The following is a 17,956-nucleotide window of genomic DNA, read 5'->3' as shown; positions in this document are numbered from 1 at the left end:
CATGGAAGTTGACAATGTCAAAAACTTTTTTCTTAAAATTGCCAGTGCCCAAGAAGTCCTGAGGAAGTCTTCGTGTACTTCCAGGGGTACACACACACACCACGGGAAGACCACAGCCTTCTAGTGAAGTTCTGTGCTCAGACCCCGGAGCTTTGCTCTTAAAACGTTGGAAAAGAAAATTTTTTGAATTTCAGCAAAACCCTTTTTTCTCTGAACAAAGCTTGGAATGATCTTGCTGTGAACTTAAGAATTTTAGTTTGACACTGTAAGCTGAGTAATGACTTTGTTCTAGTTAGGTATTCAGCCTTCCCCTGAAGTAGTGAAACTCATTGATTCAACGAGTGAGGGGTCATAGGACACCACCACTTAAGGGGAATGAAAATTACTTTGGTTTAATATTTCAAGAGTCTCATCCTTCTTTTATCTTTCATTTGGAACAGGGATTAAACTGATTCTGTGCTGTAGGACCAAAGAAATGGGGATATACAGAAGCCAATTTTGAGTTGATGGGAGGGAGGAAGAAGCAGAGCTGTGAAACAATGATGGGATCTGCCTTCTGTGACCCACATGTCACCCGGGGCCTCTGCCTGTTGACACCTAAGATTGACTCATTTTTATCCCTCAGTTCTTTCTTTTCTTTTCTTTCTTTCTTTCCTTCTTTCTTTTTCTCTTTCCTTTTTTCTTTCCTTCTTTCTTCTTTCTCTCTCTTTTCTTTCTTTCCTTTTCTCTCTCTCTTTCTCTCTCTCTCTTTTTTTCTTTCTTTCTTTCTCTTTCTTTTTTCCTTCTTGATGGAATCTCGCTCTGTTGCCCAGGCTAGAGTGCAGTGGCACAATCTCGACTTACTGCAACCGCCACCTCCCAGGGTTCAAGTGATTCTCCTGCCTCAGCCTCTAGTGTAGCTGAGATTACAGGCACGTACCACCATGACCGGCTAATTTTTGTATTTTTAGTAGAGACGGGGTTTCACTATGTTGGCCAGGATGGTCTCAAGCTCCTGACCTCAAGTGATCCGTGCTCCCCGGCCTCCCGAAGTGTTGGGATTACAGGCATGAGCCACCAAACCTGGCCTATCCCTCAGTTTTCACAAGATGAAAGTCCAGAGCTGTCCCTAAGAGTTTGGCAAGTTATTTTCTTGCGGTTAATGCTGATTCCAGGTGCCTGATTTCAATTGTGCCATTTTGTAGCACATCAGTGCAGATGTAAAACTTATCTCCAATTTTGATTTTCAAAAAAAGCACTAGAGTGGGAGAGAACAAAGCAAAGGAGACAAGCAGCTGTTAACGTCGAAGGAAAGAAACAAAACAAAACAAAACAAAACAGTTTCATGGAGCACTAGGTGGAAAGACTTCCAGCCAGCCTCACTCAGAGACGGTGGGAGTGGAGCCTTCCTCTCTCTATCTTGCTAAATGCCCACTTCACTCATCTTCCTCTGCAAGCCTTGTTCCCACTTTAGGCTGGTACAAAAGTAATTGTGGTTTTTGTGGTTACTTTCAATAGCAAAAACCAGAATTGCTTTTGCACCAACCTAAATAGTGGTTGGTGCAAAAATATGTTCAAAAGAACACACATTATTCTCCTTATCCCTTACATAGCACTTTAGCATGGGTTTACACCCATGCTCTTGGGGTCTTACCATACCTAGAGTACTACAAAGTATTCCATATTCTTTCCCTAAATACAATTCTGCTGCCATCAGTATTATATTGTTACACTTGAAAAGCTGCGTGTTCCCTATTAATTAAGTCTGGATGTTCCTTAGTAAATAAGTCTGTCAAAAACCCTCAGAATGGATTCTAGTACTGGATGTAGCAGGGGATAGGAGGGGCGGGGGACTTGGATTAGGGAATCTTCTACTTTCCCTTCTACTTCAAAACTCTTTGACTCTACCCTTTGTAAGTAGATATTTTTCAGCATTATTTAAAAATCAGATAATAAAAGTATCCAAAAATAAAAATAACTTCTATATTATCCAATATAATATAGAAATTCAAATAGTTCACCCAAAAAAAGTACCAGTATTTACACTTGGCATACATCATTTGAAATTTCAGATTCATACAGTATTTATTTTACTTGTTTTATGAAAACAGGATTGAAATGTGCTGCTTTCCACATGTGCAGGTTTGTTGCAAGGGTATATTTAGTGATGCTGAGGTTTGGGCTTCTATTTGATCCTGTCACCAAAATAGTGAACATAGCACCCAGTGGGAAGTTTTTCAGCCCTTGCGCCACTCCCTCTTTTTGGAGTCCCTAAGTGTCTGTTGTTCCCATTTTTTACTGTCTGTGTGCACCAAAGATTATCTCCCACTTATAAGTGAGGACACGCATCATCATTTTTAATAGCTTCATAGAATCTTGTAATTTACTTAAAAACGTTATATTGCCGGGCGCAGTGGCTCAAGCCTGGAATCCCAGCACTTTGGGAGGCCGAGGCAGGTGGATCACGAGGTCAGGAGATCGAGACCATCCTGGCTAACACGGTGAAACCCCGTCTCTTCTAAAAATACAAAACAAAATTAGCTGGGCGTGGTGGCGGGAGCCTGTAGTCCCAGCTACTTGGGAGGCTGAGGCTGGAGAAAATGGTGTGAACCCAGGAGATGGAGCTTGCAGTGAGCTGAGATCGTGCCACTGCACTCCAGTCATCTGGGCGACAGAGTGAGACTCCGTCTCAGAAAAAAAGAAAACAAATAAAATATATGATCGAAGACATGATTCAACTAGGTTTCTCTTCTTTTTATTCTTACCATTTATTCTTACAATTTGACTTTCAAGAAAACCAAGGCAGAAATTTTAAAAAGAAAGATGTACTGATTATGGATTGGGATCCAAATCACAGAATATGTTAACATAAGAATATTTTATTCTACACTATTCAAATATGCCGTAATATATTCACCCAAAGCAATAAATCCCATGCTGCACAAGCAAATTATAAACAAATGATAGAAGCTGAAGTTTTCCTCTCAAAAGAGGCTAAAGAACAGATAATTTAGAAAGAACAGATTTTATTGGAACGTCAATAGTTTTCATGACACAGATACTTAAGCTACTCATTTCAACATACCCATATGAAGAAAATTATGAAAAGGTTTTTTTTTTTTTTTTAAGAAAAGATAATTTGACAGATGGAGTCTTTTTATGGGATCAGTAGAAGTGATAAAATTGAATAAATTACCAAGATTTTATCTCCATTTCTGTAATTCTCCCTAAAGATTTAGAGATGGCAGATTGAATCAACTGGAAAATAAATTTGCAAGTTTATAACATTTCTAAAACAGGAATTAGACACAAACTTCTGACTCTTTTCATGAGTGGTTTGCCTTGAGGAAACCTGCTCTTATGGGATTCCACATTTCCTAAGTATCAAGGTTCATCAAATGGACATGCACCACATAAGTTACACAAATGTAGGTTCTGTGAATGGTTTACTGTTTATTATTACCATTAGTGTCAAAGAACAAATAAAAATAATTGTAAACTAAAAAACATTTGGAGCAACTCAAAATCTAGTTGCTCCAAATGATTCGTTTATGATCAGGCTAGATTTGATTGAAAATAAAATCAAGCCATGGCCTTTCGGTTCACAACATAAATGACTTTTATGCTTCTGGAGTTGTGTGATCTTATCACAGAGACAGCAGTTGTGCCTACTTCTAGGAGAAGGTGCAGAAAGACACTGCTGGGATGTTTTATGGACAGAACATATGTATATTACTTTAAGAAAAGCACCAGCAGACCAGATGTATCTCCTTCTACAGAATCCTAGCATTGCTTGAAAATTCAGCAGCTCTTTCCTAGACCATAAAATGAATGGGAAAAGGCAGTGGAAAGTAAAGTTTTCATAGAACCATAGGAGACAGTGTCTGGGAGAATCTGTAAAATCCTGTGTCCTTCAGTAGGAGAGGATCCCGAGACCCAGAGAGGGGAAGTGATTTGCTCCAAGTCTCACACACTCACCAACTACTGATAGTCAGAACTGGGGTCCTGTTGGCAAAGAGTGAATAAAAAAAGTTTTAAATTCAAAGCCTCAGAAAGCAGAAAAGTAGAAAGTTTTGGCTGGGTGCAGTGGCTCACACCTGTAATCCCAGCACTTTGGGAGGCTGAGGCGTGTGGATCACCTAAGGTCAGGAGTTCGAGACCAGCCTGACCAACATGGAGTAACCCTGTCTCTACTAAAAATACAAAACAAATTTAGCCAGGTGTGGTGGCGCATCCCTGTAATCCCAGCTACTTGGGAGGCTGAGGCAGGAGAATCACTTGAACCCAGGAGGCACAGGTTGCAGTGAGCCGAGATTGTGCCATTGCACTCCAGCCTGGGCAACAAGAGCAAAACTCTGTCTCAAAAAAAAAAAAAAAAAAAAAAAAGAAAAGAAAAGAGAAAGAAAGTAGAAACTTTTTCAAGGGCCTAGCATAAGTCAGATCTCTACTGGCTTTTGGTACTCTAAATTCAGGATTTACATAGGAAATATTCACTATGCTCTGTATATTTTTCTTTTTGTTTGACCTTGTTCTATAATAACAATTTTGTAGCTGTTTTTTAATGTACCCATTGATAAGAAGAATATATGGTAAGCAAGGAGTAAAATGAATTAGCTGTCATGTGGAATGGATTTTCAGATTTTTTTAAAAAGCAGAAAATCAACTCCTGTGCATTGCTATTTTGGGCTGCTTACCCCTCCTCCCCATTTGCTAATGTTTTCCTTTGTTTGTGTATGCAAACAATTGTAAAACTTAAACAGTGAGCAAATCATAAAATGTAGGATTCTTTATGTTTGTATATCTAATTGTACTAAATGTGTTTGAGGCAGGACAACTCCCATCTCCCACAAAATCCAGGGTGGATTTTAAAAAAGCATTTTAGGACTTGTTTTTTTATTGGGCATCTCCCAGTTTTTAAGGTGTTCCTATGCTAGAGATCTCATGGATGTTTTCTTTATTTTCATGCCTTCTTGTATCCTCCGTATTGCATCCTGCCTTAGTGATTCCATCCATAATTATGGCTTTAACTTATCTGTAGGGAAGGCTTCCAACTCAGTTTCCTATCCTGATTCCTCAGGGCATTCTTTACCCTCACTTTTCCTAGATCTCAACTGTTAAGAGGAAACCATACTGTCTGTCATTAGCAATTTTGCAAAAACAGCCTGTGAATGCATATTAGTATCACCTGATTACTGAGCGCCTAGTGGCTCCGTCTCTCTGTACCCGGATGCAACACAGGAGGGAAATGATGTGGTTCCTGTCCTCAGAAACTCCTGGTCAAAGAAGGTTCCTGTGTCAGGTATGTGCAAGATGTGAAAGCCATAGATATAAACAGGTGTCACTGAAAATAGAAAGATATTTCCATGTAAACAGTATATAAACTTGGCCTTTAGAGGTATCGGTGGAGCCAAGAATAAACCGTTGGCAGTACTATCACACGGGGGAGGATAATAGAAAGAAAGAAAGTATATTTAAGACGAGAAATTGAGGGCCGGGCGCGGTGGCTCACGCCTGTAATCCCAACACTTCGGGAGGCCGAGGCAGGCGGATCACGAGGTCGGGAGATCAAGACCATCCTGGCTAACACGGTGAAACCAGGTCTCTACTAAAAATACAAAAATTTAGCCGGGCACGGTGGCGGGCGCCTGTAGTACCAGCTACCTCGGAGGCTGAGGCAGGAGAATGGCGTGAACCCAGGAGGTGGAGCTTAGAGTGAGCGGAGATTGCACCACTGCACTCCAGCCTGCGCGACAGAACGAGACTCTGTCTCAAAAAAAAAAAAAAAAAAAAAAAAAAAAAAAGAAGAGAAAATGAGAGAAACCATAAGGAAAGACAAATGCAGGGGTATACACACCGCAGAAAATCTCAGAATCTGGTTAAGCTTAGACTGGAGATAAATGTCAACTAGTCAAACCCCCATCTGACGCTTGAGTTCCTCTACAGTGTTTCCACCCAGCTGTGTTTTACACTTCTGCCTGAGAAGTTTCAGGGACAGGAAAGCAGCTGACAAATACCCCTGGAGCCCACTGCACACTGGACTGTGATAATTATTGGAATGTTCGTCTAATAGTTAAATAGAACCTAAAATTGCCTTCACATCATATTTTTTTTCCCATTGATTTTGGTTTCTCTCTGGGGCCCAAAAGCTAGCCCATGTCTGTCCCTGGCTTCCAAACCTCCCTACCTGGGCCTGGTGTGACTCGCTGCTTCCGGGTGTGCCATTGTATATTGTGTTCTCCAGGGCTTCTTTCAGTTCCCCAAAGACACCGAGCACATTCTTCCCCAGAGCCTCCTGACTACAGCACTTGTCTCCTGCCTGTGGCATGAAATGTAGGTTTTCACTCAAATGCTACCTTTTCAGAGGAGCCTTCACTGACCACCAAAGCTAAAATAGCCCATTCCTGGAATGCTAAATTTAATGACATTTAAAAAATATATTTATGGCAAAGGCCATATAAGCCAGCTCAAAAGACCAACAAAAGACTGGGGAAAATACTTGAAACTCACATAATAGGCAAAGGACTAAATTCCCTAAAATATAAAGGATTTCTACAAATCAGTAAGAAAAAATTCAATAACCCAATAGAAAAAAAACTGGCAAAGGATATGAACGGATCATCAAAACAATAACAACAAGAAGAACCTTACGTATGCGGCTCAGATATGTGAAAAAGTGCTCAGACTCACTGATGGTGAAAAAAAAGGAGAGAGAAATAATTTTTTTAACTTGTCAAAGTGACAAAGATAAAACAATATTGATAATAACGTTGTATCAGCAAGGGTGTGGAAAACAGATTCCCTCATATTATACTGGTGGGACTATAACCTGAAACAATTTCTATAGAGAGTGATTTAGTAATATTTACCAAAATTAGAAATGCGCAAACCCTTTAACCCGGTGATTTCACTTCTACAATTTGCCTTTCAGATATGCTCCTAAGTATGGGAATTGATATATGTACAAAAGTACTCATGGCAACCTTGGATAGAGAGTAATAGCAAGAGACTGGAAACAATATACAGATCTATCAATGGGGGTGGGCAAGTAAATTATAGTGTATTTACACAATGAAACATCACGCCATTACTAAAATGAATGATGCAGATCTGTATGTGGCCCCGGAGTGCTCTGAATGAGTTTTATGTTGACTATAGGCATTTATATTCTCTATTTTGTATTTATCTTCTCTTTAAATTTTAATTTTTAAAGTTTTTTAAAATTTTTAACTTTTGTGGGTAAATAGTACGCAATGGAGTACTAATCAGCCATAAAGAAGAATGAGATCCTATCATTTGCAACAACATGGATGGAACTGGAAGTCATTAAGTATGTAGGTGTATATATTTACAGGGTACATAAGATATTTTGATATAGTCATACAATGTATAATAATAACATCAGGGCAAATGGGGTATCCATCACCCCAAGCATTTATACTTTCTTTGTGTTACGAACAATTGTAGTCTTTTAGTTATTTTTAAATCTACAATAAGCTATTGTTGACTGCAGTCACCATGTTGTGCTATGAAATTACTAGCTCTTGTTCATTCATCTAACTATGTTTTTGTACTCACTAACCATTCTGACTCTGCCTACCCCACTCTACTCTCTATCTCTATGAGTTCAATTGTTTTTTAATTTTTTTTTTTTTAGCTCCCACGAGTAAGTGAGAACATAAAAAGTTTGTCATTCTGTGCCTGGCTTATTTCACTTAACATAAGGAGTTCCAGTTCCATACATGTTGTTGCAAATGATGGGCTCTCATTCTTTATGGCTGAATAGTACTCCATTGTGTATATGTACCACATTTGCTTTATCCATTCATCTGTTGGCGACACTTAGGTTGCTTCCAAACCTGGCTATTGTGAATAGTGCTTCAATAAATTTGGGGGTGTAGATATCCCTTCAATATACTGATTTCCTTTCTTTTGGGTATATACCTAGCAATGGGATTGCTGGAGCCTATGGTAGTTCTATTTTTAGTTTTCTGAGGGAAAATAAACTGTTTAACTAAAACTAAAAAAAAAAAAACCAAACGGTTCCAAACTGTTCTCCATAGAGGTTATTCTAATTTACATTCCCACCAACGGTGTACGAGGTTTCCTTTTACTCCACATCTTCACCAGCATTCATCATTGTCTATCTTTTGCATGGAAGCCATTCTAACTGGGGTGAGATAATATCTCATTGTAGTTTGGATTTGCATTTCTCTGATGATCAGTGATGTTGAGCACCTTTTCGTATACCTGTTTGCCATTTGTATGTCTTCTTTTGAGAAATGTCTATTCAGATCTTTTTCCCATTTTTAAATCTGATTATTTGATTTTTCCCTATAGAGTTATTTGAGTGCCTTATATATTCTGGTTATTAATCCCTTGTCAGATGGATAGTTGGCAAATATTTTCTCCCATTCTATGGGTTGTCTCTCTGCTTTTTTGATTGTTTCCTTTGCTGTGCAGAAGTTTTTTAACTTGGGTAATCCCATTTGTCCAGTTTTGCTTTGTTTGCCTGTGCTTGTGGGGTATTACTTAAGAAATCTTCACTCAGTCCAATGTCTTGGAGAGTTTCAATGTTGTTTTGAATAGTTCCATAGTTTAAAGTCTTAGATTTAATTACTTAATCCATTTTGATTTGATTTTGTATATGGTGAGAGATGGGGGCTAGCTTCATTCTTCAGCGTATGGATATCCAGTTTTTCAGCACTGCTGACTGAAGAGACTGTCTTTTCCCTAATGTATGTTCTTGGCACCTTTGTTGAAAATGAGTTCATGGTAGATGTGTGAATTTGTTTCTGTGTTCTTTATTCCGTTCCATTGGTCTATGTGTCTGTTTTTATGCCAGTACTATGCTGTTTTGGTTACTATAGTTCTGTAATATAATTTGAAGTCAGGTAATGTGATTTCAACAGTTTTGTTCTTTTTGCTTAGGATAGCTTTGGCTATTCTGGATCTTTTGTGGTTCTATATCAAGTTCAGGATTTTTTTTTTCTATTTCTGTGAAGAATGCCATTTGTATTTAGATAGGGATTGTAATGTCTAGATTGCTTTGGGTAGTATGAACATTTTAATCATATTGATTCTTCCAATCCATGTACATGAAATTTCTTCATTTCTGTGTGTCCTCTTTAATTTCTCACATCAATGTTTTGTAATTTTTATAGAAATTGTATTTATTTTCTTAAAGAGGCTCCCTAAAATTGTATCAGTTTCAGGACCCACAAAGCTTGGATACACTCCTAACCTTAACACAACTGGGAGATAGATAATCTCCTATGAGTAACACAGGCTCCATTGCACAGTGATAGGAGGGGGATATGGTAGTACTATTTTTAGTTTTCTGAGGAAAACTAAGCTGTTTACCTAAAACTAAAAAAGAGAACATGGGCAGTGGGGTGCAATAGAGAACAGGGATGGAACAAAACTGAGAGTTTGAAAAACGTGCCACAGGTGATTATGATGTGCTCCACCACTTTGAAATCCACTACTTCTCTGTTCAATGCATGAGTCCCCAATCCTGCATAGCCCTCCACCCCGTTCTCCTTAAGGCTCCAAAACCACTCTCACTTTCACATGAAGACTAAACGCTGCAGGCAAAGTTCAGGTGTCCTTCATCCATTTAATCACAGCTCCCTGCCTTTATTAGCCTAGTTCGTCCAGCCCTTGAAGTGCCCCTAAGGAGCTCAGACTAGTGGATCCTAACTCCAGAGTCATTTCCTCTTCCTGGGTTTTCTGATCTCTAATTTGAAATGCAGCTACCCTTCTTCATCTCACGTTTATCAAGAAGATAGCAATACACTGAAGACATTCCCAGATCATTCTCTAAGCTCCTCAGTCTTCTTGGAGGCAAGCAGCCTCTAAACAGTTCTCATCTTTTAAAAATTGCCTGAGTATTCACTTTTTATGTGTTTCCTTTTTGCCAGTTGTCAGACAAAATTGATGCTGCTGCTGGGAAGGTTTGGAGAAATTTTGAGGAGGCCAAATGGGGAGTAAACCAGGCTAGCAGGAAGCATCACAGTCACATAAATCAAGAAGTGAAGTTATGTGGGTTTTTTTGACCACTTTTTTTTTTTTTTTTTTTTTTAAAGCAAGGGAGGCGAGCCATGGAACATTTGGAAAATGGAGAGGCAGGCTTAAGAGTAGTGCCACTGTGTTTAGTAAGACATGATTCCATTTACTTTTCTAATTTTCCTTCCTTCCTTCTTTCCTTCCTTCTGATGAAAGAAAAACTTCAGCTGAGTTCGCCCAGGTGCAACGGCTCACTCCTGTAATCCCAGCAGTTTCTGGGGCCAAGGCGGGTGGATCACCCGAAGCCAGGAGTTCCAGACTAGCCTGGCCGACATGGTGAAACCCCATTTCTACTAAAAATACAAAAATTAGTTGGGTGTGGTGGCATGTGCCTGTAATCCCAGCTACTCAGGAGTCTGAGGCAGGAGAATTGCTTGAACCTGGGAGGTGGAGGTTGCGGTGAGCCAAGATCACGCTACTGCACTCCAGCCTGGGCAACAGAGCAAGACTCCATCTCAAAACAAAACAAGACAAAACAAACTTCAGCCAAATGAAATTTAAAGGAGTTTAATTGAGCAATGAGTGATTAACAAATCGGGAAGCCTTCTGAGCCAGAATAGGCTCACAGACTCCAGCACAGCCACGTGGTGGAAGAAGATTTGTGGACAAAAAAAGGAAAGTGACATACAGAAAATGGAGGTGAGGTACCGAACAGAAACAGCTGAATTGGTTACAGCTCAGTGTTTGCCTTTTTTGAACACGGTCAGAGCAGTTGGTTACATTTGATTGGCCAAAACTCAGTGATTGGCCCAAGTGTAGGCTACAGTCTGTTTACACCTCTTCTTGGTATAGTTTATGACACAGAAAAACCTTTAGGCTGAACTTAAATATGTAAGGAGACAGCTTTAGGCTACCCTTGTTTTAGCCCTTCCTTCCTTCTTCCCCCTCCCTCCCTTCCTTCTTTCCTTCCTGCCTGCTTGCTTCCCTTCCTTCCTTCCTTCCCCTTCCTGACTTCTCTTTAATGAATAAAAATAGCTAAAAATATTTTATATAAGTTTTGTTATTAATATGATTTTGTGGTGCCTCTGAGGCTCTGCCTTCATCTGATTTGCCTTCAGACTTATAAAGTGAAGGCACCTTCAGGGGGTGCCCACATTAAAGATTCCAATTCAAATCCACAATGATTTGGGAGAAAGCGGCTTATTTCTTTAAAATTGAATTCAACCTTGAATATAGTTATATTGAGCATAAACAAAAGAAATATGGCAGAAACCAGCCACTCCTGATCAGTCAAGGAATTTTGTCAGACCCTGCAACCTCCATCACCCTCTGCAGCCCCCTCCACTTTTTTTCCCAATCGTTTTTCCCTCTGCATCTGTGGGGTATTGGTTCCAGGACCCCTACAGATACCAAACTCTGAGGATCCGCAAGTCCCTGTGATATGGTATGGCTGTGTCCCCACCCAAATTTCATCTTGAATTGTAATCCCCATTATCTTCACATAATATAAGAGGGACCCAGTGGGAGGTAAGTGATTCATGGGGTGGTTTTCCCCATGCCGTTTTCTTGTGATAGTGAGTGATTTCTCATGAGATCTGACGGTTTTAGAAAGGTCTGGCATTTCCCCTGCTGGCACTCATTTTGTCTCCTGCCACCCTGTGAAGGGGTGTCTTCTGCCATGATTTTAAATTTCTTGATCCCTCCCCAGGCATGTGGAACTGTGAGTCAATTAAACCTCTTTTCTGTTTCTTTCTTTCTTTTTTTTTTGAGATGGAGTCTCAGTCTGTCGCCCAGGCCAGAGTGCTGCGGAGCGATCTCAGCTCACTGCAACCTCTTCCCGCACCGTTCAAGCAATTCTCCTACCTCAGCCTCCCTAGCAGCTGGGACTACAGGCATGTGCCACCACACCTGGCTAATTTTTGTATTTTTGGTAGAGACGGGGTTTCACTATGTTGGCCAGGCTTGTCTTGAACTCCTGACCTCAGGTGATCTGCCATCCTTGGCCTCTCAAAGTGCTGGGATCACAGGTGTGAGCCATCATGCCTGCCTAAACTTCTTTTCTTTACAAATTACGCAGCCTCGGGTATTTCTTTATAGCAGCTTGAGAATGGACTAATACACCCTGATATAAAATCATGTAGGATTTCCATATAACTGTGAAAGGAAAACATATCTCAGGACTCCAGAATCACTAAGCCAAATGAAGTCAGGCAAACCTGCCTCTCATTTTATTCCTAAATAAGATAGCTACAAAGATAAAAAGCTACATACCTCCCTCACAATTTCTTCACAAGGAAATTCCTTGTGGACGTCAAGTTCTTTTCCCTAAAATGGTTCTGTTGAATTTTGCCCTGGCAATGTAAACTGATAACTTATCTTAACAGGTACAGACAACCGACAGAACTAAAAAGTCATTTCTCTGCTCACCCGATATCTGCATATCTGATTGCTTCCTCCTCCCTATTGTTTATGTAAAAATGCAGATTCACTGAGCCAGACTAAGCCATAAGTGACTATTCCGCCACCCCACTCTCACATGTAAATTGCGTATTCAGTGAAAAGCTGATCAAAAACTCAAAAGAGTGCAACCTTTTGTCCCTAATCTACCTATGACCTAGAAGCCCTCACTTTGAGATGTCCCATCTTTTTAGACTGGACCAATGTACATCTTACACCTACCGATTGATGGCTCATGTCTTCCTAAAATGTATACAACCAAGCTGTGCCCCAACCACCTTGGGCACATGACTTCAGGACCTCCTGAGGCTGTCACGGGCGTGTCTTTAACCTTGGCAAAGTAAATTTTCTAAATTGATTGAGACCTGTCTCAGACACTTGTGGGTTCACATAACCTAAGTACATCCTCCTGTGTACTTTAAGTCACCTGTAGATTACTAATAACACCTAGTACAAAGTGAATGCTATGTATATAGTTGTTGTATTGTTTTGGGAATGATGACAAGAAAAAAGCCTGCATATGTTCAGGACAGAAGCAACCATTGCAGGTGTAACTACATTTTTGATCTGTGATCAGCCGAATCTGAGGATGTGGAACCCGCAGGTATGGAGGGCCAACTGTACTGGCAGAAAAAAGTAGAGGCAGAATGAGGTGCCAGCTACCAGAAAGGCGGCCGACTCAAGTTAGAGAAAAGAGGCTGCGTTGCTGGGGATCACACTAAAGGGGCACACGCCTGCCTCACATCAGGACTCAGCGCTCGAGCAGGGAAGCCCACACGGGTAGGTGCATCTGCCAAGCCCAGAAGGCTGTGTGCCCTGCCATGAGGACCTTGGAACAGGGGCATAGTGTGGGTTGGGGTGAGGTTGGGGTGGCAAGGAGTAGTCTCAGCACCAGTCCCCCACTCTTAGCTCCCCAGGGTTTTCACCAGCTTGTCACCATGAGAAGCTGAAGAATGAGTACCAGCAGCCATGGTGTGTTCCTTGTGGCTCTGAGGGCTTACAGAGGCTCTAGGGGGCTTTTCAAGACATCTGGTACCTGAATGGGATACCAAAGTTTAAGTTTCAGAGGCTTTTCCTAAGGCCTAAAGTTGGCAGAAACACTGTCAAAGGCCTCTAAAATAAGAGGGCTAATCAATGGGAAGACTCAAAAGGTATTTGTGGCATAATAAGAAATAAATTCTTATAGAACACCAAATAAAAGTTGCTTAATTATACCAAGTAAAAAGAAAAAGTATATATATTTGATCCTTGTCCCCAGTACCTGCTATAGGCTCCTAAAACCCTTGGAATTTCTTGAGTGATAAGAGCATCTTTTGTTATTCATAATGAGCCCCTTTTGATCATACCTGAGTTTATGCTGATGAGATAAGTCAGGGTGGGGCCAGTCACCAGAAAGACCAAGTGTGGAGAGGATTAGAGAGTAGGATATTTCAGCCCCACCCTCCAGCTTCCAGGAAAGGGAGAGGGGCGATGGAGATTAAGCTCTGTAAAAACTCTTGAACAATCCTCAGTGAGCTTCTGGGTCACTGAACATGCATAGGTGCTGGGAGGGTGGTGTTCCTGGAGAGCACTTGGGAGCTCGGTAGCACCTCCCCCATACCCTGCCCCATCCACCTCTTCATCTGGCTATTCACGAAATGTGCTTCATTGAGTTCTGTGAGCCATCCTAGCAAATTAATCAAACTGGAGGAGTGGGTGGTGGGAACCCCGGTTTATAGCCAGTTGATCAGAAGTATAGGTGACAACCAATTGCTTGCAAAGTGGCAGCAGTCCTGTGGGAGTGAGCCCTCTACTGAGAAGAGCTGGACACTGTGTGAAGGACTCTTAGAGCCCTTTCAAGAGAAAAATGAGCCCGTGTTGTAACTACATGAGGGTTGATCCCTTCAGAAGATTTGATGCTTACAGCTCTCACCCAACTCCAAGCCCCAGCAGCTAGCACCAAAGCATCATCCTGTTCTCTTTGCCTCTGTGGTGACTTACCCCCAAATCCATTCTCTACGCCACGGCCAACGCCACCTTTTTAACAATAAAAATGAAGTCCTGCATCCTCCACAGCTAAAAAGTCTCCAACAGCTCCTAATCTCACTTCATAAATAAACAAATAAGCAAGCCCAGGGGTCAGCAAATTTTTTCTGTAATGGACCACATATTTTAGGTTTTGCCTGATACCGTGTCTGCTGTGCTGTTGTGCGGCAGCGATTGGCTACACTAGTGAGGCCATAAAAGCAACAAAGTTTAAGGCAATCAATCACTCTCAGGGTCATGCAAGTGTGAAAGTAGCCACAGATGACATGTGAAAGAACAGGCATGGCTATTCCAAGGAAACTTTATTTGGCCCATGGCTGTATGCACCAAGCTCTCACACCCGTCTTTGCATTTGCTCTTCCCTCTTCCTGGAATTCTCTTCTACAGATTTTTGCATGGATGGCTCCAAGTGCTATGTAACTCAGTAAACAGATTAGACACATATTTGGAGAATCAGCAGGGACCTAAAACAAGAAAATAATTTTAAAAGAGTTTTTAGATATTATCATAAAAGTATTCAAGTAGTTGCCATTGGGAAGAAAGCAGAATTGTGTTGACCTTGTTTGAAATTTTTTTTTTTCTTTTTTTGAAATAGGGTCTCACTCTGTCACCCAGACTGGAGTGCAGTGGTGCGATCTTGGCTCACTACAACCTCCGCCTCCCAGGCTCAAGCGATTCTCCTGCCTCAGCCTCCTGAGTAATTGGGATTACAGGGGCACACCACTAAAGGAGGAGACCACCCCTCATTTTGTCTTATGCCCAATTTCTGCCTCCAAAGAAAGAAGAAGTAAAAACTAAAATGCAGAAATGAAATCCACAAGCAGACAGCCCGGTGCCACACCCTGGGCCTGGTAGTTAAAGATCGACCCCTGACCTAATTGGTTATCTATAGATTACAGACATTGTATAGAAAAGCACTGTGAAAATCCCTATCTTGTTTTGTTCCGATCCAATTACCAGTGCATGCATCCCCCAGTCACGTACTCCCTGCTTGCTCAATCGATCACGACCCTCTCACGTGCACCCCCTTAGAGTTGTGAGCCCTTAAAAGGGACAGGAATTGCTCACTCGGAGAACTTGGCTTTTGAGCCCCAGCCCAATAAACGCCTTCCTTCTTTAACTTGGTGTCTGAGGAGTTTTGTCTGCGGGTTGTCCTGCTACACCACTATGCCTGGCTAATTTTTGTATTTTTAGTACAGATGGGGTTTCACCATGTTGGCCAGGCTGGTCTTAAACTCCTGACCTCAAATGATCCACCAGCCTCGGCCTCCCAAAGTGCTGGGATTACAGGTGTGAGCCACCATGCACGGCTGTTTGCATTTATTTTAAGGCTTGGTTGATTATTTTTATTTTTAATTACTTGGGTTAGAAGAGAGAGAAGACACTATAATATCACCATGTTTAAGACCTCTAAAGTCTCTCTTTAAAAATAATTGTTTTAAACTTTTATTTTAGGTTTAGAGGTACATGTGAAAGTTTTTTTACATAGGTAAACACATGTCACAGGAATTTGTTGTACATATTATGTCCTCACCCAGGTATTAAGCCCAGTACCCAATAGTTATCTTTTTTCCTCCTCTCCCTTCTCCCACACTCCCCCATCAAGTAGACCCGTGTCTGTTGTTTCCTTCTTGTGTTCGTAAGTTCTTATCATTTAGCTCCCACTTATAAGTGAGAACATGTGGTATTTCGTTTTCTGTTGCTGCATTAGTTTGCTAAGGATAATAGCCTTCAGCTCCAACCACGTTCCCACAAAATACATGATCTTGTTCTTTTTTATGGCTGCATAGTATTCCATGGTATATAGGTACCACATTTTCTTTATCCAATCTGTCATTGATGGGCAATTAGGTTGATTCCATGTCCTTGCTGTTGTGAATAGTGTTGCAATGAACATTCATGGGCATGTAAGACTTTTAAAGTCTCAACATGGCCCTGCTGGCTCCTTCTGGTAACTCTGGCCTCATGGCAAGTGTTGCCTTCTCAGGCAAAGTTTCTCCCACTACAGACTTGGTGGTACCCCTCCACACCTATTGCATTTAGCTGTTTCACTTTCTCACAGCATTCAATCACAACTTGAAATTGTCGTGCTCATTCATGTACTTCCTTGCTTATTGTCTTTCTTTTGCATGTGGTCCTCAGAAGCACAGGGATCTTGTCTGTCTTCTTTGTGTGTGCATCTGGCACTGAGTACGGTGCCTGGCACACGGAAAGAATGAAAGAAAACATTTGTTGTCTGAATGAATGGAACAGATGCCTAACTGAAGAAAGCAACAGCTAAAACTGCTTCTAGAACTTGATCTGATTGTAAGTGAAAATCTCTGGTTGTCCTTCACAGAGCCTTAAAAGTGACTTAGAAACCAGTTTAGAGAACTGCATCAACTTTAGCTAATAGAGTTAAATCAATTTAGGTCAAAGCAAATTTGTCAACAGAAGAATTTGGATTTATGCCAAATTAGACTTGGTAGAAAATTTTGCTATGACATCTTCAGAAAATGTTTTCAGCTTTTTATTTATTTTTTATCCACTTGGTCTATTTTCCAAAAATGTTTTTTTTTTATTCCTGCTTTTAAAGATTTTAATTAACTTGTGGCTTATTCTCTAGAGAAACACAGCAATCGAAGCATCTAACAGTACAGACTTTACTGAAATTAAATCAAATTTTCTTCATTTCTATGCATGAATATGGAAACAGTTAAATATGCAGAGTATTCATTCAGCATATAGTGAACAGCTGATTTGTGTCAGGCACTGTGCTGGGCACTGGAAATACTGTGGTGAACAGGTCCCTGCCCTCATACTCCTATGGGAGAGAGACATAAAACAGACCCATTTAAACAAACAGACAAACAAAAATGTCAAGTTTTTAGTAGGGACTATGTAGGAAATAAACAAGGAGCTGAGATGGACAATGCTGACATCCTATTAGGTTGGTGCAAAAGTAGTTGCTGTTTTTGCCATTACTTTCTTTTTTTCTTTTCTTTTCTTTCTTTTTTTTTTTTTTTGAGACAGAGTCTTGCTCTGTCACCCAGACTGGAGTGCAGTGGCACGATCTTGGCTCACTGCAACCTCCGCCTCCCGGGTTCACGCCATTCTCCTGTCTCAGCTTCCTGAGTAGCTGGGACTACAGGTACCCGCCACCATGCCCAGCTAATTTTTTTTGTATTTTTAGTAGAGACAGGGTTTCACCGTGTTAGCCAGGATGGTCTCGATCTCCTGACCTCAGGATCCGCCCGCCTCGGCCTCCCAAAGTGCTGGGATTACAGGCGTGAGCCACCGCGCCCGGCCGCCATTACTTTCAATGGCAAAAACAGCAATTACTTTTGCACCAACCTGTAGGAAGAAGGCTGTGGCTTCCATGTAGAGAATGGATTGACGTGGTGCAACTGCAGAAGTAGGGATATCTGAGAGAAGGCTGTTGCAGTGAGAAATGATGGTGATCAGAACTGGTGATAGCTGTGGACAGAAGAGGAAGAGGAGAGGTTGGAGT

At 41.1% G+C, this 17,956-nt stretch overlaps 1 long non-coding RNA gene across 3 annotated transcripts in view; it reads left to right on the top strand.

Moving 5' to 3' along the window:
- LOC104001998 (uncharacterized) overlaps positions 1-15,586 on the top strand; it is a 405,779-nt gene extending 390,193 nt beyond the window's left edge. For all 3 annotated transcript variants that reach the window (XR_008539202.2, XR_010150903.1, XR_008539201.2), the window contains one exon: positions 15,062-15,586. This is a non-coding gene — a long non-coding RNA (uncharacterized LOC104001998). The remainder of the gene's footprint in view (positions 1-15,061) is intronic.
- The last annotated feature ends 2,370 nt before the right edge of the window (positions 15,587-17,956 follow it).

Source organism: Pan troglodytes, chromosome 15 (assembly GCF_028858775.2).
Source record: "Pan troglodytes isolate AG18354 chromosome 15, NHGRI_mPanTro3-v2.0_pri, whole genome shotgun sequence".
Lineage (NCBI taxonomy): Eukaryota > Metazoa > Chordata > Mammalia > Primates > Hominidae > Pan > Pan troglodytes.
Note: the sequence above shows the minus strand (reverse complement) of the source record. Positions and strands in the feature narration are given on the sequence as shown.